This window comes from Siniperca chuatsi, linkage group LG11 (genome assembly GCF_020085105.1).
Source record: "Siniperca chuatsi isolate FFG_IHB_CAS linkage group LG11, ASM2008510v1, whole genome shotgun sequence".
NCBI classification, from domain to species: domain Eukaryota; kingdom Metazoa; phylum Chordata; class Actinopteri; order Centrarchiformes; family Sinipercidae; genus Siniperca; species Siniperca chuatsi.
In genome coordinates, this window is record NC_058052.1 from 17,215,022 (window position 1) to 17,240,564 (window position 25,543).

General features: G+C 38.5%; 1 protein-coding gene across 4 annotated transcripts in view; it reads left to right on the top strand.

The window, feature by feature from the left end:
* The window catches only part of pcdh15a (protocadherin-related 15a), a 217,209-nt gene that overhangs the window by 25,280 nt on the left and 166,386 nt on the right, over positions 1-25,543 (top strand). Inside the window, exon 1 of one of the 4 annotated variants that reach the window (XM_044214749.1) lies at positions 13,590-14,127. The exons of the other annotated variants lie outside the window; for them this stretch is intronic. The gene's annotated coding sequence lies outside the window, so the exon portion shown is untranslated. Of the gene's footprint in view, positions 1-13,589; positions 14,128-25,543 lie in introns of those variants that run through there. 4 annotated transcript variants of the gene reach the window in all.

Genomic DNA, 25,543 nt, shown 5'->3' on the forward strand with positions numbered 1-25,543 from the left:
CAAGTCAACATCAAGGTTGAGTTTATTGTACTCAAAGACAAAACAGTCTTGTAGACAATTAATTAAAGTTCCAAGCTAAACAGCATTAACAACAGAGCAAACTCTTTGTGTTTATTTGGAAAAGGTGGTGATATGCATGTTAGACCTTTATGCTCTCTAATATAATGATAGACACCCTCAGGTAAGTGTTTTCCAGTGTGTTGCAACAGTTATGAGGGTGAATGGCTCAGACTTTTTACAAATTCAAATATTATGAGGCATACATTTACACAACAGTGTCCAGTGTACTGTGTCTAAAAGGGTTCCAGCATTGGTCCAGAAAATAAGATTTGAATAAAAGACAAATCAACCAGATGCCAATTTTCCAGCCAATCTGATAATTATCATAAAGGTGTCAGAAAAATATCCCCCAGAATACATAACCTTGTACAGTACAAGGCTGCAATGCATCTTTCCACAAGACAAACTCTGGTGTTTTGTAGGGCAGTTACTGAATGCATCACTGAACAGTATAATGGAGACTGACAGGAAATGTGAGAGAATGAAGGGATATTATTTAAGAATAAGATTATGAATTGCACTCATATTCACAAATAAATGAGTGGATGATTGTGCTATACAGTAGTAGGACAAGGTATACTGTGGATTGTGGAACACTTTCCTTCGTTTTTCTTTGTGTGTGTGTGTGTGTGTGTGTGTGTGTGTGTGTGTGAATTTGACTAAAGGGCAAGATGTGGTGTGATTGCAGGAACTTATATATAAATAAATAATACTTTTCTCAGATTTTGATCTTTTGGTGGTTTTTGTAACCTGTAAAAGATTCAGTCTGTGTGTTTCTGTTGCGTGCATGCATGTGTGCATTAGTGTTCTTTCTATGTTCTACTCAGCCAGTCAATTACACTGTGATTTTGCTTTGGTGGACTAGAGTGGGACAACCCAGAAACATACTGAATCAGACAGGATGGACTGTGGAGGTTTTTAAGGCATTGCTTTCCTATGTTTTATTGATGTCCCTAAGATGATTCACCCTGACATTTGCTGATGCTCTCTGTCTCAAGCAAATCTCTTGCCATCATAAAACTGCTTGTCCAGAGTCCACTTAGTAAATATTTAAGGGGGTCCCACCATCAGGGTTGACCACTCCCTAGATAGTGAGTGTCCAGCATTTACTATTAGGGATTACCAAGGTCTACCCTTACCTTTAAAGCTAGGACAGAAAGACTCCAAAACAAACTCGCAGGAACAAACATTTGAGCCATTGTGACTCCACCACACAGCCTGGCACAAGTGAGCTGAAAGTGGCTTAGAGCTGCATAGAGGTGCAGTCTGTGGAGTTAATTTCCAGTGGGATTCACAGTACTAGCAATGATTTCATTTTACAGGGAATTATTTAATTCATTGTCAAAAATATTGTTAAATGGAGCTGTACATATGTGTTTGGCCTTGACATTTAGGACTCTTAAGGAAACAGATTTAGCTGTTTATGGGTTTCTAAGACACTTTGATCATTATTGTCTCAACAGAATCTCTGTTCACCATGATGATTTTGTCTTTGCAGTTTGCTTTTTTGTTGCTCAAAGGGCAAAACCAGCAGCACATCTTGATAGTCAATATCTGTATCCTGATTGGGCGAGTGAGGCATTTAGAAGACAAAGCAGGAACTGCTCCCTGTGCGGAACTGTGTTTGTGCTAATAAATTAATTCAACAGAGATGTTAGACTGTTTTAAACATTTACATTCATTATGAAGCAGAATGGTGTAACTGACAGATAACTCAATAACCCATGCTTGACAGAAACAGAAGTGACACACCAGGAATCGATTGATTTGGGGGTCTTCTGCGTAGTAACAGCAGCTTAATAAAGCACAAGTCTACTGTGCCACACTCAAACTGAGATTTATAGAATTATTATAAAAATGGCTTTTCACATCAGCTTATAAAAAGTTTTAGCTGATATTTGTGTCGTGCAAAATCCTTCTACTAGTGTAACTAATGCAGGTTTTCTAATTTTTCTCCTGAAAAAAATCTTTTCATAGATGCCAGATGCAGGTACTCAGAATTTTTGCAAATGCATATTAGGACTCATATGTTGATAATTTGAATTTCTGTGTGTGTGTGTGTGTGTGTGCATGCGCACACGTCTCACTTTTTGTTTTTAACTGTCTCATTCACTCTCTCTCAGTTTCTGCCATTTCTTTGTTGTGTAAATAGGAAAAGTCTGGTGTCGAATTTAGCTTTTGGTCCACCACTTCTGAAGGTAACGGGCCCAGTAACTTACACACACACAAATACACACACACGCAGAATAACTATGCGCACAGATTTGCAATCCCCATACTGAGTGACAGGTTCAGAGTTTGTGTGTGAGAACTGAAGAACAAGGAGGAGGGAGAAGAGAGTTGGGAGAAATAAAGAGGCAGTGGTGCAGGAAGTGGGGCATGTACCACAGCATAGGGGATATACGCTGAGCAAGTGGTTGGAGCATAAAGGGGAGTAGAGACAGAACTGATGGGGTTCAGATGGTTATACTCATACTGTAGATAGCATGTTCAGTCAAGCACGGGCACAGACATCAGGCTCACATGGTGTTAAGATGGGGATCAGGATCAGAGATTGGAGTCAACCTTATATGTAAGTGTAAGTGAAATCACAGCTGAGGTTGCATTTGTGGTTTCAGCTCAATGGTCTTAATCAAAGGACTACTGTATGCCTGCACTATATTATAGAGGAGTCAGTGAAGGTATTTGTTTCAGGGCTATAGCCAAACCACAGACACAGGCTTCTTCATCTCACGATTAATCACATTTGTCATTGTTGTCTTTCAAAACAGTCCCTGCCTCTTTATGGGATTTCTATCAGAATAAAGGAGAGAGAAAAGCGTGCCTTTGAGACAATCTAATTCAACATTCTTCTACAGCTTTACTGTAACACTAATATAATCTCCCTCGTCACTCAAGCCCCAAATGCATCTCCCTGACAAAACAGTAATCAGTGCACAGTTTCCTCTGTCTGCATCCCGTAATGGGATGTTAAAAACTGCAGCATGTTTATGACTGTTGTTACTCATCTCCAATTTCATTTGGATGTTTCCAGTAGGCAGAACACAAACAGCAATTCAGGGAGGCTGTGCTGTCTGACAACTTGGCCTTTTTCTTGTGTGTGTGTGTGTGTGTGTGTGTGTGTGTGTGTGTGTGTGTGTGTCTTGGCATCTGTTAACCTGTACTGTATTGACCTATAGTTCACGTGGAAATTGGTTTTAACGGGTTCAAGAAACATACAACATAAGTGGTGTGTGCGTGCAGAGTACACAGCAAGATAAATTGCCGGAATAATGTATTTTGTTTGCTATTTGATCACCTAGTCATTCTTGTGTATTCAGAAAATGTCTGTACTTAGAGTATTTGAATTCAGTTTTATTCTGTATTCCTTGTACATGTCACAGTGAAGGTTTAGGTTTAAATTGTTCTGAAGTTGTGGTGGCATGTCAGTTTTCTGTTGCCATGCAATCTTTCTTTTGAGTTTTCTCAAATAGTTTTGAGTTTTAAAACTGAAATGAAATAAAATTAGTTTTTTCTTTATTAAGAAATTGTTGTATCCGTCTGTGTGGTGGAGTGTGGTAAAGCAGGTGTATTTACTGTGGTGGGAGACGATCTCCAAACTATATATAGGTATGTTAAGCCGATTTGACAGGTCATACATGTCAGGAATAAATTGCTGTCTGAAGATATTTCCATATCAAGTCTGAAAAAATATTAGATATTTGCAAAAAGCCAAGCAGGTAGTTAAATACTTGTCTTTCTAATCACACTGCTTGCACAGTAAAGACGTAATTTTGTGCAATAGAAAAAACATTCAGAATTGTGTTATTTTGTCTTGAATGAGCGTTTGACCAGTGAAATCCATGTTCGTTAAATTGCATTACAAGATCGAGGGCAAGGACGTAGTATGAATTAGTCATTGTTTGGCAACCTACCGAGTCCACTATATTCATCATTCTCTCATGGCTTTGCTAATATAGGCGAACTCAATACTTTTTCTTTTGCTAAGGTGCATAAAAAGCACATCATCATCGCTGCTAAAGTCTTGACCACTGCTGACCAGATGCACACAAAGAAAATGAAATAAAACACAGAAATTTACAATTTCATTTGGTCTTGATGTCCATTGTTCATGTGCAAAAGTTTAACATTTTTGCATCAGAATTATAAATGTATATAAAATAGAGTATGACGAATACATTTGCAGGTTATGTTATCAACCATAATCACAGATTTATCAGTATCTGCATGTATGTTTGCAGATATGCAAAAAGAAATAGTATTATAGTATTTTTATGTATATTTAAAATTTTCTCAACTAAAGTTTAATATAATTTTGTTTTATGTGATTTTAGTAAAAGTTATTGTTTAAAATATTTCTATTTTTTTTAAATAATATAAATCTGGTTTACTGTAAAATTAACAGTTGTCACTGTCAGTAAAATATAAAAATATGATAATTAAGGTTTTTGTTCAGCTGTGAATTGTCTTTACTCAGACAAATCTGTATCATAAAATCTTTATGTGTTTTTGATAAAAAAAATGTAAAAAATCGGCTGATTATATTGGGTTATTGGTTTTTATTATTCTTGAGCATCAATATCGGCCTAAAAAGTGTAGTATCGGTCTGGAAACATTCACATTGATTTTACCTGGTTAGTCAGTGATTGCTGATCTTGAAGAAGGCCTGAGGCATGCATATGGAGCCAGAGTGTGTGACACATGTTTCCTATTTTCTATTACCTGGTTAGTCAGTGACATTTTTAAAGCATACCAACGAAGAAGGAAATGAAATAATCTCACAAAAGTGACACCGGATTTTTTTTTCATATTTTCTGTAGTCTGAATATGCAGGTTTTCAGTTTAAGTTTGTTTGTTACAGTAGTTAACTATCATACCCACACACAAAAGAAAGTTGCATTCACAGGTGTTTTTAAATAAAAGAAAAATATATTTTTAAGTCATGCTGAAAACAATGCAGTCCATTTTTGTATGTCTACTTGTCAATAAGCTGGTGTGTCTATGATGAAAAGGCATATTCAGGAGACACAGTATCTGACAAGTAATAAAATAGAGTCCTGTCTGCGAAGCACAAAGCTATGATTAGGGCCAAATTCTAATGCACTTGATTTGCTGTTCGTCTGACAGCTGTCTGTCTGCGGTCCTGTTCTGCCTCCAGTGTATTCTAGATGTTGAGTCTATGGAATTCTTAAAAAAAATCAGCCCACTACACCACCTTCAAATTCAATCTCCGGCTTTGTGAAAGGTGTTTATAAATGTCTGAAATTACATATTATTCATCAAACACATGCATGTACATAGACACGTTTACGCTCGGGAAACAGGAAAAAAGTTAGCATGGAAACAAACTTGCAGCTGCCACTCGGTGTATTTGCAGGTGGAAATGACAGAATGATTTTATAGATGAGGTGTGTGCTTCTAAGAGGCAGAGCTATTATGCTGGTGGAAATGAAATGGCCCGTCTACAGTCTAGATAGAGAACAATGTAAGCTAAGCACATTTGGCTGATTTCAGTTAATCTGGAGTTTTCTTTTGATTTTTCAGTGGCTGTTTGACATTCTTTGTCTCACTATGAACACTAACCGTGAGGCAGATTCAGCTGTCTGCATACTGGGCACACAGGTCAAGGGCATTTTTCAGTGAAGGGGAGTTTTATAGTTTTTGTTCTCTCCCCCCTCTTCTCTTTATCTGCTGGTACTTCTTTATCTTAGCCCCATCTCAGTCTTATCTCCTGATAGCATCTACATCCTTTATCTCCTGCATCTTATCTGTAGTGCCAGACACAAGGAAATGCAATCCAAAAGAGAGAGAGAGATAAAGGGAGAACAGGACTTACAGAATTAGGGTGAGGGGAAGAGATGGAGAATATATGGTTAACAGAGTGAGAAAAAGAGAGATTCAAAGTTTTTTTGTAGGTACTATTTAAGCTCTGTACTCACATGAAGTAAAACAAAGAAAAAGGTATGTCCACTGCAGAACAGCATGAAACTGTATCTTGTAAAATTGTAAGTTTAATCATTCAAATATTTTATTCATAGGTCATTTTACAATCATGAATTTAAGATTTATTTTTTCATAGAAAGCCAGAAAAGTATTTTTTGCAAAGGGTTGCCAGGTCTTTGTCTTTTATATTTCTATGGACAAAATACAATGCATCTTCTCTGTCTTGTTTTGGGTATGTATTGATTTACACTGAGTGATAAAAGATGCAATCCCAGCTCTGTGCACAAACTCTGACACCAATCAGTGTCCTCACAAAGCACTCACTTTGGTACTTAATTGATCCTAGTTTGCACAAACTGTCAAGTTTTGATGGATAATATGCACTTGATTCGATTCCGTCCAGTTTTAATGTTGAAACTCTCTGCAGTTGAAGAAGTCAACTGCTCTTCTAGGTGCTAATGGACTCTCTAGAGGTTGCCCCTGGTCATGAAAGTAATAACCTGTGGTAGCTGTCAAAAGAGCTCTCTTCCCAAGGTTGTCAAGGTGTACTCTGAAGAAGAGGAGAAGAAAAGGCAAGAAGGGGGTAAAAAAAAAACAGTAAGAGGGAACATTTTCATTACAGCCCTCAGTGTTGGTTTCTATAGCCTCTGGGATCCCTAGTAACAGATCTGGTGCTAGTGCTCTGGTCCCCATGTGTTCCACTTATCAAACCCCTGTAGCTTCTATGCCCATGTGAGCATGCCAAAGAGATCATGTCTCATGAGTATCTGCTGCCACACAGCTGAAGGGCAACTGAAAGAAAGAATTACAAAAAGTATTAGAGAAATAACCATGCAGTTATTTTCATTTTAGTTGCAACCAGTTTACTAGACATTATTCCTTAAAGCTGCTATTATCAATATTTTTAGATCAACAATGGATCATGATTACTTTTATGTGAAAGGTGTCACTCCCAGTGAATTATCCCTAAACTCTGGAGTTCCAATAAGCTCTTTGGAGCGTTTCAGCATCTTTCAGCTCATTGTTTTAGTTTTCTGTTTTGGTTCACTCTCACAGCGTCGCACACTCTCACAGCTCTGATAAACCCACTGTATACTACCTATCCAGTTAGTGACTAGCTGGTTAACATAGTGGAGCATTTAGCAGCTCTAAGAGCCAGATCTTTCCCTGAGGAGTTAGTGGAGACCAAAACAAAGCTAAAAGGAGAGTGAATATTAGACTTATATTCTGCAAGTTTATATTCTCCTGCTGCTCCGTAACTGTTGGATGTGTAAATATTTGCTAACAGTTTTGTCATATTAACTTTAAAGGTAATAAATATGTCAATGTTGTGTTCACAGCTTGTTTCCGCTGCCCCCAAGGGGCCAAAAAAAGACTAGCAAACTGCTGTATGTGACGAGTACTTTTGCTCATGTTGCTGTTGTTGGATTGTGATGATTGACCTGATGTACCTTTGCATGACTATCCATACTGTATAGTTGCACTGCTCAAGGATTTACCACACTAAAAGCCTCTTCACACCAAGGGTGATTTCTCATGCAGAAAACTCAGACAGCAATAAAATATAAATTGACTCCAGGTCTGTACTATAAATACTTGCACAGTGGCTCAAATCTAGGAGCAATTTGATATATCTTGCATAATTATGCACTTTCATCTTAATTGAATAGTACGTTGTCAGAATAGCTCTTGGATTCAAATTCACATTATCACATGGCATATTTCCTACCTCAATAAGGAACAGGGAAACACCACAACATGGTGTTTTGAACAAACTAGCAGTTATTTTAAAATCCACCCCCTGTACAGACTTAAGCCCATGGATATTCTGTGCTAAACTGGTGAGTCAGCTGCGTCACTCTGGCCTCAACCCCCCTCTTTTATTTTAGTTAGAATATCTTAACCAGTTTAAATTTTAAACAGTTTTCTTCAAGTAGCAGTATCAGCTTCATCTTCAACTCACACCTGAGTGTTTATTAGAATTGGCAGGTTAAAGTAGGACAGAATTGTCTATTGATGTTTTTGTGCTCCTATTATCTCTGGGAATCATAAGTGTATTTGTAAGGCTCACCTGCTCTCCATGTGTCTTTATTTCTTACTCTGTCACTTGTTCACTTGTTTTCTTTGACCTCTCACACACATGCACACACACATCCCACACACATCCTGTCTCGTTGGCTTTCTCCGACCCCGTCTCGCTCGCTCCATCTCTCTCTCCCTCTTGCTTGCCCGCTGTCTCAGTTGCTCTGACCTCTCAATATCACACAAGCTGTCAGTGCCAAACTATGAATGTCCCTTGACACTTATTCGACTCAGACTCCCTTCGGCATTTCCATTTGCACAGAGCCAATTTCAATTTTTATAGTGGGTCGGGTGGGGGCTAGTATAAGGCCTGCAGTCAGAATAAGCCAAAGTTGAAGACAGAAACAAGTGCCCTAAGCAGAACTATGTGTGTTCTTGCGTGTGTGTAGCTGTGTGTGTCTTTATTTGTTTCCTTGAAAGGGTGGCTCACTCAACTGTGGATGCTATTTGAACACACCTTTTGGCAATTCTAAAATCTGAACTAACTACACACCATTCTTTAAATAGCTTGACAAGTACAAATACTGACTTGTCAAGTGCATTCCACGGATATTTTTCTTACTTCTCTTAGATAAATCAACCTAATTCATAACAATAAACTATTAAAGAGACAATTAGCATGCTAATGAAGAGTAAAGAGTCGAAAACTCACCAGTAGAAGTGCATGCTGCTTTTTGTGCTACAGAGTGGACTCTCTTTCAGCACCATGGACAGCACCAAATACATTCTGTGTCAGAGGCCGCCTGCTGCCGACATCTGTTTAACCATGGATAGCTAATGACACCACACACACAAACTCACCATTCACTCACCAAGTGTGCAGAAGTATTTAATTTTTGTCGAATAATCTTTGCTCTCGGGTGTGGGCCTTGAGTTCTTAAGTTTTAGCTCTAAAATTGTAGAAAAATATGGCTGTATTTTCTGTGAATGCAGGGGTGATGCTCTTTTGGGGCACTGCATTATGAAGTCCAGTTCACATGCCTCCAGAAAATGTACTGGGAGAGGAAGAGAGAGAATGTGTCATTGCACTGTGCTGTGCTCAAAAAGCAAGGCATTCCCATCATACCCTAGACTGTCTTCACACGTGGTGTCACCCATCAGCACGTCTGGATGCTGTCCTCTCATCCTTCAACCTGTGATACTTGCCGCAGTACAGACGGTACAAAGAGAGAGAAGAGAGGAGAAAATGTTGGCATTTCCTTATTTTTTTGTTAATCTTATTGTCAATGTCAACCTCTAAAATCACAGAATCACTACTAACTACACCGCTTGTTTTGTGTTCAATTTCAGGGCTAAGATTGCAGCTTTAGTTCTGCGTGTGTCTGAGTATGTAGTTGCACATGCACTTCTATGTGCGTGTACACACTCCCATGGGATTGCCTACAGGGAGCTCACAGGCAGAGGATTTTCGGGACTGAACAGCTGAATGCATGCACACAGTCCAGGGAAATGACGCTTCAACAAGATGAATTGTTCAATTTGTCCCGAGTGAAAAACAATATTCAAGATGAAGCATGCGTTTTTGTAGTGCCAGTATCTTCTTGCTCTTGATTTTTCTTTCTCACAAGGCTTGTAGTATCTCTGGTGCTGCGTTGATGGGTTTGTTGACAATATGCTTTAAGAGCTCACCTTTAAAGAGGCTAAGCAATACCAAAAAGATTTTAGACAGACGGCATCCAAGATATTGTGTTCCTTTTCTGCTTATCCAAGTATGACCACGCTCTCCTAGAAATGAGCCTCTGAATGATTTATTGTGCCATTAATTCAAAGAGCTCAAAAAGAAGCACACACCACCAGTTGACTCATTCTCAAATAAGAGGGAGTTCACTTGCACTTCCTTTCCAGATCCATGTTGACTGTGTGGTTGTTTGAATCTCACATTGGTGGAATACATTGATAGTTCTTAATAATGCAGCAGATGGTGTACAACCAATTACCCAAACAGTTTCTATCCAAGTCTAAAAACATCCAGTCTCTTTGAAAACGAGTCATATTCAAAGATTTTAATGACCCCAAAACCAATTTAATGTGTTGGCAAAATTCACTAGGTAAACAATGCACCTTCACCCAAAAGAGAATGAATAAACATTTTCCGCAGCCTCCAAATGTGAGACAAGAAGGCATTCATTGAGAATAATTAAGCTATTGCTGTCTGGCACTGCAGGGAGTTTGCATCTGCTAGGCAAAATCAGTTTCTTGAGCTTTAAAGAAATGACTGAAGGTGCTGTATTAATGCAAGCTCACTAATAGGAATTGTTTTCCCTGAAGAAGACTCGCCTGCTTAGTGATTGAACCCTCAACTGAATACAAATAATTAGTGTGCATCATTCATAAAGTGACCCTCAGGCTTCCCTGGTTGTACAGACACAAACATTGATACAACTTTGAGCATTCTCAGAAGAATACATGATACCTCAAAGTCAACTTAACTTCTCCTGGTTCAAAGTATTTTGTGCCTGCATAATTAGTTTTAAAGAGAGAAACTTGGACAATTTTAGTTGAATTATGTATCACTCATCTAACTCAAGCCACGGAAATGGATCCTTTCTAATATAAAAAGATAGTGTCCATACTCCTTTTTATATAAACATTATTAGGATGGGTACATACGCTGCAGATATTTGATATGATATTATGAAAAATGGAATAATGAAGGCCTGTTAATTTGTTTTCTTCTTTATTTCTTTATTTCTTAATTTCTTTATTAGACAAGTGCCTGCAGTTATTGTTACAATGTTTTCTCCCTTATTCCTTTCTCATTTTTACTGATTAACTGACATACTAGCACTGACATGTGCATTCATAAATTGCGCTTTAATAACACAGACACAAAAACCTGGCTATGTATGATGTTTGTTTGGTGATTTCTCACTAAGAAGACTTCATTGGGGCGCTGAGATGAGACTTTTTCCAGGAGCAGCATATCCCTTAATCACCCTTCTCTGTGGTGTGTCCTCACTCCTGCCTGAACCCTGGCCCCTCGTTTCTTGTGCAGCAACAGAGACGAGATGAGAGGGAGAATTAGTACTGTGGCAGGGGCTGATTATTAGAGAGCTTCTTCTCAAAGCCTTCCTCATACCAAAAACAAGCTAGGGCAAGTGGAGGTAGTGATGACTTAACCCGGATTAGCTCTTCATGCACATCCAGTGCCTATGCATGCCAGTTGGAGGGATATTTTTACACAAATTTTAGTTTTGCATTTCTGTGAATGACTGCAATTATCTTGTCTTGCATCCTAATAATAGGTCTGATGTATCATTTAAAAAAGTGCTGCATGTCTTTGACATTACAGCGTCATTACAGTATTACAAATCACCCAACAATAATATGAAATAAAAAAAAAAATACAGCTACATTCTTTTGAAAAGGTAATTGCTACCTCTGCCAGTCTCAAACATAAACTGACATGATGTGCTCTCTAATGAGCCTATGGTCCTGAATTATACATGGTGAAGAGAATCGGAGCCCTCATTCAATGAAGACTGTGAGACGCAGTTTAAAACTCCAAATGCTGGTAAGTGGACCTTTGTGTTTAGATTCTTACTGTTCCCAAAGGTCAAGAATGAACATCCATTCCACTCTGAATTATACGCGTCAGTAGTATTATTTAGAGCAGTGGTTCCCAACCTTTTTTGTCCGAGGTATACGGCCCTCAGATACCTTTTCATTGACACTACTCATCATGTTTTACACTATGTTATTTACCACTGTTAATTATATGAAAGTGGATATTGTTACAATAGTTTTTTCGTACAATGAGTGATCCTAGAATTGTGAAGGTTTAGGTATGGTCTCTTCTTTTTCTTCTTTAGCCACGCTCTGTAGGGATGGTAAAGTCGGCCTGTCTGTCGATCCACCACTTATTTCCAGACTAAAATATAAATATCAATAAAACTATTAGATGGTTTGCCATGACGTTACAATTTTGCCACACAGAGCTGCTAGCATGGCTGTGAACTTAGACATGACTAAGACAAGACTTGTTGCAGTCATGCACAGATTATGAGACAATGGGCCCCTGTGCACAGACATCCTTCTACCATCCCCACCGCCTTGTGTCGCTCATGTTTGTTATATTTTGCATCTCTTTAATGACATTTTGGAGGTTTACCATAACTCTAAAATGCTGCTGTTGATCGAAAACTGCACTTAAACTTCAGTATTTTGTAAATAATTTTTCAAATTAGTTGAGCTACACCACAGTCTTTCAACATTTCCCTTGGCAACTGCAGATGTACCCCCTGGGGTACAAGTACTCCTGGTTGGGAATCATTGATTTACAGGATCACATTTATGCAGGGTCACATTTAAACCATCAATCTGTTCAGCTGTTTTCATAACATCGATATGCTGATTTTGATTTAATTTAATTTAATTTGATTTAATTTCCATTGGTTTGGATGTTTGTAATATTCTCTTTTTGCATGTAATTTGAGTTTATTATGACTTCCTCTGTTGCAAGTAGATACTGGCAAGTTGTTTATATCTGAACAAATTACATCTGCTGTTTCAGAAAGATTCAGAAAATTTTATATTGTCAGAAGAATTGTCCGCAATTTTACCACTGTTGACATGTCTTTTGTGAACAAGACCCCCAGCTGTATCTCTTGTGTAGAAGGTGTTTTATTGAATATTCCTTGCAACCTTTAGTCAGGAGTTATTCAGCAAGACATCTAATTAGAGTATATTGATGGGAGGCTTTTTGTTGTTTGTTAAGCTGGAGGGAAGAAAAGGCCAGTGATTGTTGCAAAGTGACAGGTGAATCATAGCTAACTGCTTCCAGTGGTATTATTTCTCAGCTCCACTCCAATCGGTGCAGACAGACGAGACTAATGGATTTAACTCTGAAATAATTGACAACTGACTGTAAACAGCTTTTGTTGACCTTCAGTCAGAAACTAGGCCTACAGGTCCACTGTGGTACTGTAATAAATTATGGATTAGTTTAACCTTCATGAGTGGGTTTGGTGACTTTTCTTTCCTCCCTTCTTGTTTATCACTCAGGAAAGATACCCTGTTAAATATAATCTAGCTGTCTCAGGTGGTAGCTATATATCGGAGTTGGTCAGGTGCATATCTAGGGTGGGAGGAGGGGCAACGGAGCTCTAGCCGGGCTCACCTTTACTGACCGGTGTAATAAGATTACCTGCTTCACACGTCATGGCCATAGAGAGGGCGAGAGAGGGAGAGAGAGAGAGGCTTGAACAGGGCTGCTCCGTGCAGTTAGCTTGCATTAGACCCAGCATACAGCCCGCGGTGAAGTGCTGCTGTCTCTCGCTGTGTTTGGCAAAAGACACTTTGGCAGCCGAGTGCTGATGTGCCCGTGTGAGGAGGCTGTAGCTGCCCTGCCAGCCGGAATTTGTGGCTCATTTTTCCCGTCCGAAAGGGATTTTTGTTAAGTACTTCTGGAGCCAAAACATGGTAAGACGTTTTCTTTTATTTTCTGGACGACTACAGGTATGTTTTAGGCGTATTAACTACTTACCACATGGGCGTTACGATACGCACACACTAATTAATGTTCTTAGTGCGTAACTGTCTTTTTGACCACGGAATTGGAGCTCGTTTAGGACTCTTGCATTGCCACTATTTCCACCGTATCATGTCGATTCCCCGCCGTGAAATGTGTAATCAATTGGCAAGGCGTTCACCTCAACTCTGCCCCTGATCTGTGCCGCTAATCTCTGGAGGGTGAAGTTTTCAAACACTGAGTGAGCGCATCAGCGTTCACTTTGGATTATCTAAGGATGATATCTCATTAATGCCTGTGGTCGACCGTAAAATGCAGGTATTGGTTTGAAAGACCACGCAGAGGCTAACGCTGACTGCGGTTGTTTAAAAATATTCCAATGAGCTATTCGAGAGAGAGAAAGAGAGAGATTAGCAGTCGTTTTTCAGTGCGCGATGAGTGTATCACTTCACTGGCTGAGCGTCTACAGCTGCATTTCTTAATAGTTTACTTTTGTATCTCGCCTCATGTGCATATCCATAAGAGCATTTGATCGAGAACACGATTGGCAAACTTCCCCCCTGCTGCAGGAGGTAAGTTAATGCGTGCCCCCATTCACTCACAGTCTATTCACAGGCTCACAGGAATACATTAAAAGAAACGTAACAAGGTTGATTTGGTGGTGAAGTCTAGGCTACTCTTTTTAGATTTTAGAAACCGTTTTAAAAGCCCCGAATTACTGCAGAATCTATTCACTAAAGGTGAAAGCCCATGTCTCCTGGTGGAGGTTATAGGCTGCACCACGATCTAAACTGAACAGCATTATGGAGTCCTGTGAGTGGTTCTCCTGCTGTTCGGGAACCTACAGGTGTCTGAGATAAATTGGAGGCATGCGATCATTTATTTTGCATGCTAAAAAATAGCAATAATGATGAACCTACAATTTAATGGTTTTGTTTTTGTCGAATAGTAGCTTCTGCTAATAATAGATCTTACTAAATTAAACTTTAAAATCCAAACACACATACAGCTTTGAAACCCTTCACCTGTCTGCAATATTATGGTTTAAGGTCGCACATTTACATAGCAAATTGTCAACATGCCACCAACATCAGTAGAATCGTGTGTAGAGTAATCATGTATAAAGCAATGTCCACATGACTGTTTAGCTTGAGACCTCATGTTTCCATTGACAAAGCATCTGTGCTAACAGAAAAATCAGCCCAAAGGTTATTAAGACTGTTGTAGTTCAGCCAACCTGAATAGGATATGAATTATTAATTATGGGCCATTGTTTGCCAAGTTTCCGTCATTTTGAAGACATTTGGTGCTAACACAAAATTCATGTAGGATGTGATGTTATTACTTCTTAGGCCTATTTAGACTGCCAGAATAGGCCCTTTTCTCTTCAGACATTTTGACATGTCATAGCAGCAAAAGGACAGGTGTAATTAACATTAATGATGGCTGCATTCCATTTAGGTGTGCCATGTTCTAGTGGCTTGTCCTACTGTGACACTTAAATGGAATGGACCTCTTTAATGTCCTTAGTTATTCCTGTGCTGTTCCTTGCTATGACAACTCAAAATGTTTGCTGTGAGGAGTTATTGCTACTGTAGCAAGTGATATTTGCAACCTTAATTTAAAAAAGGTATAAAATCTTTTTCTGTCATACCACTTTAATATTAAACCCAGTGACTCTCTCCAATTGTCCATTTTGTAAATATCATTGTAGAAAAAAAATCTTAAGTAAGAATTTATCTGAAACCACAGATGAGCTGATGCTTTTACATTTGATATATTCCACAGGTAGTTTAGATGCTTCACAGGCTTCTTAATTAACAGGCAATGCTACCTAGTGCGTAATTAGACATCTGCCCCTGCATGTTAGGCAATCAACTTCAAATGGCCCCTGTACCATATGTTCACCTAGTTTGTGTGTGTGTGTGTGTGTGTGTGTGTATGCGTGCCATTGTTTTTCTCTACGCCTTGGCATTTAGCACTTAACTGGCAAAAGTTTTTTTTTTTTTTTCATCATTTTAAATAATGATGTGGCAAGTTCTGACACACAACATATGAGGAGCTAGCAGAGTTTCAGAAATAAAGGACATTTATTAGGTACTCATACACCAGATATAAGGTTCCAGGACCCTAGATACTGTGATACTCAACCAACCAGAGAGTAGTATGTAATCACAATCAATTATCGACAGTGTCTGTGATTTACAGTATGTAAAACATATTGTATAATATATTGAATTAACAGAATTTGCATTAATGTGATGGCATACTTCGATTTGTCAGGTATTTAATTCACTGAATTATCCAAAAAGAGACATTCTCCTCTCATATTTTACATATCAACAGTTTCTCAGTTGAATTTCCAGAAAATTTACTATATCATGAAATATATCACTATCGTGATGTAAAAAGACATGCAGTATGCCATGTAGGACAGCAACTAACAATTATTTTCACTGTTCATTAATGTGCCGAATACTTTTTCTAGTGAAAACTGCAGATCACGATGTCCCAAAGCCCAAGGCGATGTCTTCAAATTGCTTGTTGTTTACGACCGGCAGTACAAAACCCACAAATATCCAATTTATGATCGCAAAAGAGAAAGAAAAAACAGCAAATTCTCGCAATTGAGAAGCTGGAACTAAGGGATGTTTGGCATTTTTTCTTTTTTTCACTTTTTCAATGACTTGCGAAGATTATTTAGTTATCAAAACAGTTGCTGATTAATTTTCTGTTCATGGGCTAAGTGTTGCAGCTCTAAAACCATGATAGAAAACTTCATCCATGTTCGCTTAACCTCCCTGTTACAATGTGTTATAGATACTGTAGACTGTATACAAATATGAATGTAGTATTTGTGACATCTGTTAGGTTTTTGAGTGGAGGTTTTAAAACTTGAAAGTGGGAAACGTGTGGGTTTATAGTCATTTTCAGAGTGCCCACCAAGACATGAATAAGACAGTGTTGAATTAGCATTAAGACCCTGAACTTTCTTTGGGGTTTTCTTGGAGCCAGTGTTTAGTGGCCATTAGATGAACTGCATATTAAGGTACTTCTGCACTTAAGCTTTGGTGGTTGCTACATGATTGATATGAGGTCTTTACCTCTGCTATGAGCTTCAAGACTGGTAAAAGGTATATACCATTTTTATTGTCATGATGGAAGACAGGAAGCTCAAGGCGGTCTTCTCTTTAAGTATTAATAGGGTGAACTGAAGAGGTTATAAAATACTCTGGTAACTGAAGTGAACCAGAGGGGATAAATTAGGCAGCGGTGAATTATCCTTAGAAGTAATGGAGTGTCTTGTTCACACCAAAGACTGGAGAGGAAAGCCTTCAGGGGTGTGGCTCATACAGGTGGAAGTCAAAATGAGACTAATCATTCCACTGGGTTGTTGGCCTCCACTAGATGTAGCAGAGATTTCAGATGTAGCAAATTATTATTTTTTTTTTTAGAGAACTGGATGGTTTTCAATGTTATTCCACCTCAGAATTATCTTTCATTATTGAAATACAATACACAGCAGTCCACAGTTACACAGCTCAAGGCACCTCATGCTCGGATTGCTCTGGGTGAGCAGTTTGCATTAATTTAGTCTTCACCTCTTTATTAAATGCTCTCACACCAGGCGTGTGTGCGTGCGCATGCACGCACACATGCACACGCTAAAACGGTAATTAACAAAGGCTGCAACACTCCCATGACTGACTAATGATCTAATCTTGTCTGTTGCATCAGCGTTCACACAAAATACATTCTTGTGCTGAAACAAATAAGACTGCACTAATTTTGCAGCCCTTGAGCAATGAAGGCAGAAAGCAATCTTGGGATTTTAAAAAATTGTCTAATTTTAGGCTTTTAGTATTGTCTAATGCTAAAATGTGTAACATAAGTCACTGCTACTTAATGGTTCCTACTGAAGATGTAAATCTTTAAAAAGCAGGTCCCACATATATACTTTCATTAAAAAAACATTACTCAAACAGAAGTAAGTAGTGCATTTGCTGGGAATTATACAGCTGCAGATTTGGCATGCAAACGAGTAGTTACAGCAGCAGGATCACATATGTGGGATTGACCAAAATAAACAGTTAATCGTAATGATTGGACATCAATGAAAAATAAGCTACAGTTTATCAGGCTTTGGCTACACAGGCAATACTTGTTAGTAGAATCAATTTATTGTTGGCTTTGGTCTTTTTATGGCATTTATTGGCAGTAAGAAAAATATGGAGTATTGCCTGCCTTATTCTTTAAATGCTCTTTGATTCAAACTGTATGACTCATGAGTCATGTTTTTTTTACAAGGTGGTGTATGTTTTCAGAGAAAGGTTTCCGTCAGGCGTTTTGTTTAAACCTGCATTAATTGGGGCCGCGTACAAATTGTATCCAAGGCATCGACATATTATCACTTTTTAAAATTGTTATGGCAAATGTGTTATTTACATTCCAGCTGACATACCTCTAGAAGAAACACTGATGAAAGTATTCAGAGTGAAGCAAAACTGTAAAGTTGCGCATCAGAAAACCAAAACAATGAGCTGAAAGATGCAATAAAGCTCTGTAGAGCTGAGTGGATCTGCAAAGTAGGGTGATAATTATCTGTCAGTATGAGCAATCCCTTTCACATACATATAGTCATTTGATCCATTGTTCATATGAAAATATTTCTTAGAGCAGCTTTAAGTTTGTCCGGACCTGTTGGACACTGTAAAACTCCTGAATTTCACCAAAAAAACAGTAAAGACAATAAGTTCAAGGAAGTAATTAGGTGAATGGTTACAGGTTAGCACTGTAGAGCTGGCTTGGATTTGGTGTTTCAAAATACAGTATTTGCTTTTCAATATAAAATGTTTGCTCTCTGGTTTCACAGAATGAAGAAACAGGATGAGTTTTAAAAGTAGGATTTCATCATAGGATAAATAATATCACCCCCACCACCACCACCACCACTGCATTACTATCAAAACTTACTTATCATTCAGAAAATATGACTTTATTCATTTGCACAATGGACACCTCTGGGTAACCATTTCTACATTATTTGATAAGAGACTCGTGGGTAGTGATGCCTGAAATGATTTGGGCCCAAGTGCATAGTGAGAGGAAGAGGAAACAGGAGCAGTTGTGAAATGCTTTTTCTACCTTTTCACCATCCTCCTGGTGTTTCAATTTCCAATTATGTTCTTTCACAGATTCAGAGGAGATGCTGTGGGTTGCAAGCCTGTGTTATGATTTACCGCCTTCTCCCTCCCTGTTTCAATGTGGGGAAGGGCAGGTACTGCACAGCAAGACCACCATTATCAGATCAGCAGCTCAGTGTCAGATAACAGAGGTAGTAAACTCTATTTCATCTCCACCACCTGTAGTGGAATGAAATGTGCGATTGGGAACCATTAGTACTGAACCAGTATAACAGGCTGCAATTAGCATGGAAATTAGTCAAAGATGGGTGTGGTACAGGAGATTGACAGATGATCTGATCTCCGCACCAGGGGAATGGTGTCTATGTTTGATATTCTATTTTAATATAATCACACATTTCTTCAGTGGTGGATCTTTTCTTTCTCCCCCCACCAATCTCAAATTGTCTCAATCACTGCCCTCTTATCGCTCTTTGACACTTTTAACCCTGCTACAGCTGTCCTCATTACTGTCAATTATGGATTTGTCACAGGTTATGCATGTCAGTCTACCCATTATACATGAGAAAACTATTTCAAAATTGAAATGTAGCTGTTTATTTATCTTTCTACATTCAGTCAGTCAGTACCAGTGTCATTGTGCTGTCAGTTCTTTGTTCAAGCCCTCATCTCACCTTTGCAATTCCAGAGTGAGAGCTTAAACAAAGGAAATAGCTTGAGGCTACAATAAAAATGCACATTGGTATGGATTCTCATTTAAAAAAAAAGAAACTGAAATCTGCATGTTGGGGAAAAAAGTCACTGTTAATAAGCTTACAGGAGATAGAGGTATTGTACAGAAGCCAAGCAGTCAAGTCAATGAAGTGTGGGATTTCATACTCTCTTCTTAATTGACTGCAGATCACATACTGTAACTAGCTAGTCAACATCTGTTTAGAGTTTTCTCCTTCCTTGAAAGGCATTTAGTGTACATACCAATGAGATGCTATGAGCAGTTTGCTGAATCTGTCTTGGTGAAGAAATAACTGTGTCTTGGCCTTTGACCATTTATTAGTATATTTTGTAATGAGAAGTTTATTGAACAAGAAAAAGAGAGTTTGATTTGCTTTTCACTCAATGCTGAGCCGCAGCCATAAAAACCCTATTTGAAAGTTGAATTTAAGGCATTTGCATTATATTTTGGTTTATTGTGACTTTAGTCAGACTGGTCGTGTTCCAGCTGTTGACTAGAGGGTGGCTGGCATTACATCTGTGGTGCCTGTCACCACTGCAGAAATTCCCTTGAGCCATGCTTTAAACCCTGCGGTGCTCTGCAGTGTAAAACAACAATGAAACCCCACTTTCTGAAAGTTATACTCAGCCATGCTTCTCACCATTACAGTCTAGTGCACTACATGTGACATTAGCACCATAACATTTAGTACGTGTGTACATCCCCAGAATTGTTTACTAATTATTTACTTTTCTATTTCATTGCATAATTATTTTAATGAGGTTGTTTAATTTATTGCTTAAGACAGACATGATATATGTAGAAATGTAAATGAGCTGGAAATGTTGTTTTTTTTACCTTGCTTTGGTTAATGTCTTGAATGATGACAATTTTAAAGATATAGACCCTGACTTTCTTAATGTATACACTAGACAGTTGAAGTGAGACACACACACATATACTGTATATAGAGTACGCATGTCAAACTTTTATTGGTATTTATTGTTGTATAACTTAAAGACAGTGAGTGGTATCTGATCGTGGTATAAACATGGTATTTCATCCACATTATAGTGGTTTGGCTGTCTTCTCCTAATCACCTAGTTTCTGATGTAATAAATTCTATCTGGATGTTTCAGTGCTTCAGTGTATCTTAATGGGACATGGCACTGAGGTCAGAGATGAAGAATCACCTTGACATTGATATTCACCTGAATGTACTCACACAACTGTGTTGGCACATAAAAGAGCAATTTCAATACAAATGAGTGCACTCTGTCTTTTATACCAGCCATTACAAAATCCTTTGAAGCAGTCAGAGGAAGTTACAGAGGTGACTGGATAGCATTGTGTGGTGGCTGACATACCACTTAAGCAGGCTTTTGAAAGGGGAAATGTAAGTTTTATTTTACATATCTTTGTTGAGTCCATAGCTTATGTGAAAGTTCTTTACAAATGTGAGCAGTATGATAGAATAATAAGAATAATTGAGATGTCTAATCTCAGGGGCTAATTTTCAAATCCATACGACATAATGCAGCTGCCTGATATAGATTTTTGAAATTGATTGAATGGTTGTCCTGACCTTGGAAGACCAGATGCAGAGATGAGATATTTTCATCAGTTTATTTAGGTCTACAATGCAGGCAGACGGCAATGCACTATGCATATAGTAGTCTACTCGCTAGTTATTGTATTGCTGTTACAAGCCCTCTGAACTCTTCCCCTGGCATTCTGTATCATGCTTTAGCAACACAAACTGCACCCAGTTCATTTACTGAAACATTTCTTAGCAGGGAAATATAGTTTAACCAAATTTTTGATGTTGATACTGAATAGTTGGGAGTTTAAATATAAATATAAAAATAAACTTGTCAGTGCTCTCTGGTGGACAAGCTATGTAATTGTCTTTGTTTCTAAATTACCTCAAACCTAATTTGGCATTTCTTTGCTGCAGTTTCTCCTTACTTACTGGCCCACATATACACCGATACTGATATATCTGCAATAAACTAATAACGACCAGTACATCAGCCTGGCCGATTTATCGGTCTATAACAATATGACATGGAGTATTTTTCAACAATATTTCTAATCTAGATATATACACCCATAATGACCACATGCTTCTTAATTCTAAACATTCCCTTTTGGATTTATTTTTTCTGTGAAAGGATTACTCATTCCATAATGTGTTAAGGCGTGGAGACAACTCTGTGACAGTCACAGCCATGCTGCGATTAGCAGGGGTAAAAGTCACCCACTGAGGTGAAAGATTTACAAAAAGTCAAAAACGTTCTTCTGTCTGGCATCAACTGCATGTGTTTAAGACCATGTGGCTAAGTGGTTCCTATTGTGCAGAGCAGTGCACCTTGTGACATGGATAGGGCATCGTTGATGTTAAGCAGACAGCGCAGAGTGGTCGTGGCACCCACATGGACTGAGCTAAGCGAGGGTTTAGAGATTTAGAATGTGGTCATGAGATGAGTCAGAGGGATTAGAACCTCTGAGATCTGTGCCTCACTCGCTCTGAATTAGAGAAAATGAGAGGTTTAGTGGACCACCGGGCTCTGTTGACACTAGATGCAGCTGAATACATTATCTACTTACTGCGCTGCATGTAGGTTTACTGTTCAGCTTCCTATTATGGATTATTCAACAGTAAATGAGAATGAAAATCACAGAGATACTGTGGAATGCTAATTATAGTCTTTTTTTTAACATTGTAATGATGCATGTATTAGTGCTGAGTGATCTATGCTTTTTGTGTTTGGTCCAATTTTGGTTCAGATTTTAATTTGTTTGTCCTTAAATGTACAAAACAAAAATAAAGATATATTCTTAACTTCAACAGATGATAGTGCACCCCACTGCTCTTCATTCATATCATCCTGACTTGTGCCTGCCCGCTCCCAAGCTGCTGCTTCATGTCCTGCAGCCATCACTTTCTCCTGACACTAGATAATACAGTGGCATAAAAGCCAACAGCCCATTACTGCTTATTATATCTGGTCATCATATCATATCATATCATATCACTCTGTTATCCTGCTTTACTTTATAACATGTAGTAGCCTATATCAAAATGTGAAAGAATATATGATTGAAGCCCCTTTCTGATTGTAGATTTAGATATAATCCACGTCATTAAAACAAAGTAGTGCAGAATCAACTGTCCCGTTATTTGATGATGAAAGTAGTACTGTACATTTCCCAACTGGCCTGCATTTCCACTGCAGCCACACATCAGTGGATAACCGACCCACGCTATCAATAAAGATGGTCTACACAACAGGATGTGGACATATTTGTTGCTATTTGGTCACACAATCAATTTTAAATATTGCAGGAAGGAATAGTAGAAGAAGAAACAGCCAGAGTGCAATAGTTAGATGATTTGTGTGTGAGGCTAACCATTATACATAACTTTCTGATATATTCTTGGATACTGTTCATCATCATCACATCTTAATTTATTTATTAAGTATGTCATCATTGCCATTAATCTAAGATAACTCCTCATCATGCCTGCAGATATGCAACAGTCATGGCACTCATTTCCTCTTAGTTCTTCTACTTTGAACAGGTGTATTTTGGTCTGTGGAAGTACATTGCATAAACAGGTGCACAGGGTTTATCATGTTCAAACCATCCTAACCCATCACAATAACCATGAGAGCACTCAAGGCCCACATTAAATCTTTCATTTGCTGCTAGCAGCACTGCAAAAGCACATAATGGTGTTTATACATTTTCCCATTAGGGTCAGTCTTTGCAGTTGAAATACCCAGGCTAAACATCCCAACCTTTATGTCTGTGTTTAGCATCAGCACCAGTCAGTTCAGCACACTTCCCCATAGGGAATATGATAAAATACACCTCGTAACAAAGGTGGGATGAAAAAAAGAAAGTTACATAGTTAGGGAAACCGAATGAACATAACAGCTTTTCATTTCTGTGTCAAGTGCACATTGAGATCACTGCTCCCACAGCCACATGCATACAGTAAGCACTCAGTTAGAAATCACTCATGTCATAATAGCAGTTACATCATCCTACAGAGGGAAGCACCTGCAGTGTTAGTGAATGAAGACGTACAAGTAAACAACATTTTAGAGCAATGCTTTACCCATAACCCATTACCAAAACCCCCAATACAAATACTATCGATTTTGAAAATGTGAATACTGATTACTTTTGGTGCTTGAAGAAGATATTTATGCACAAAATAATGGTGTGGTATAATATTTTCACTCAGCTAGAACAGTCTCATAAGCTGTAATGAAGCCTTTAAGACCAGGATATAAATAACATTTGTGCAATTGTATCGTGATAAGATTGGGCTGCACAGGTTGTTTACACACAGTTGTGGCTTACACAACTAATTAAGCTTGACTGGTTGTGATACTTTCACTTTGCATTTATAGCTCTGCTTTGGTGTATGGAATCAAGTGCTCAGGATTCAAAGGTCAACTGTCTGATCAATCGCAGGTGTTTGTTTTGATCACACTGTGATTATCTGGTCTTGACTTTCTAAAAAGGGTGCAGCTGCAAGCGACTGTTTCCATTGCAACGTATATTGTATCAACACTTCTTTGATTTGGCTGCTGTGACTTTATTATTTTGATTTCATGTAAAGAAAGACTTGCTTTGGCATCTTACATTTACATTTGTTTTACATTTTAAAAACAATGACCTGTTTGTAGTGCAATCTGACAGTAGATTAAACAATGTTTTTCCCAAAGATGGATGAATAATTGTGGTAATGCTATAATTGTGCAGCCCTATATGATATGTTATTACGTTGATATATCACCTAGCTGCAGTTCAGTTTGTGGTTGTGTTCCTCTCTGCCCTCATGAAGCAATAAGTTAAAACTTAAATTGTTAGTAAACAGCCTTTTGAGAACATCTTGCTTCCCTAATTTGTCACACTGAATGAAACATCAGGGCAGGCTATAATGCAGGGAGTGATCACTCAAAAGCTTAAATTAATCTGACATCTGTTAGGGAGAGAATTGAATGGCATAACCAAAGTTGATTTTGCCAAAAGTCATTATTGATTGAAGTTATTTGGGCCTACTTTTTTGCCATAAGATAAACCATTAAAGATGCACTCTTTCGTAGGAAGTAAGATTTGGATAGGAAGATGTATAAAAATTTTTGTTTTTTTGGCATTTACTGTTAAATAGGTGTGTATCGTGCCATGGAAAATGGAAAAACTAATGAGGTATTAAAGCCATTTTTCATTTCACTGTGACTTTAAGAGCAAATTAAAAAGCTGCTTCCTAAACAGCAGCAAGTGAGTGCTCCAATTCAATGGTTGGATCCCTTGGTTGAAACTTCACTGACCAGCTGGATCAGTACACATAAGCATGATGTGTGCAGTTTACTGATCCAGGTCCAGTTAAACAGTTAGTAGTAAACGCAGGTTGCCATGGTGCAGCCGAAACTGTGGGGGAGTGTGAAGGGGGTGTCTGGCCCCTGCAGTTCAGAGCATGAGGCTACATCAACACTACTACGTTTTTGTTTTAAAACGCATACGTTTTACTACCTTTACACCTAGTGTCCACACTACTCTGGCATTTTTGAGCCCCTGAAAAGGATATGTTTTGAAACGCTGATGACCCAGTTTTCGTTTCCGTGGTTGCGTTTTAGTCTGTACAGGCAAAAACGGAGGCTTTTGGAAACGATGACACCCGCGTTCGCTTCTTTATTGGGTCTCATTAGTAACGATGTGTCCTTCCCAGAATCGTCATGCCCTTATTACGCAACCCTTTTCCGGATTAATTCATCATGGATAACGAACCAACGTGTTAGTGTCCTCTCAAAAGTCTCCTTGTCTCAGTGATTGAATACCTTAGTTCAGTTAATGAATTGTCTTGGTATCTATGAACTGGTGTAGGTAAGTTGTAAAGGTAAACAGAGGAGGAGAGAGATAAGGCTTTAGCACCAGCTGCTTGCCTGAAAGTGTTTGGCCAAATCTCTCTCTGGTATTTTGAATGCTATCTCTAGCTGGCTATGAGCCATGTGCAGGCCAGTCGGTTAGCTGGGGCTAATCACTCCCGTCATTAGAGCACCGGGGCTCCCTTGCTACCACTGATTACATCTCACAGTAGGTAAGTAGCTCTGC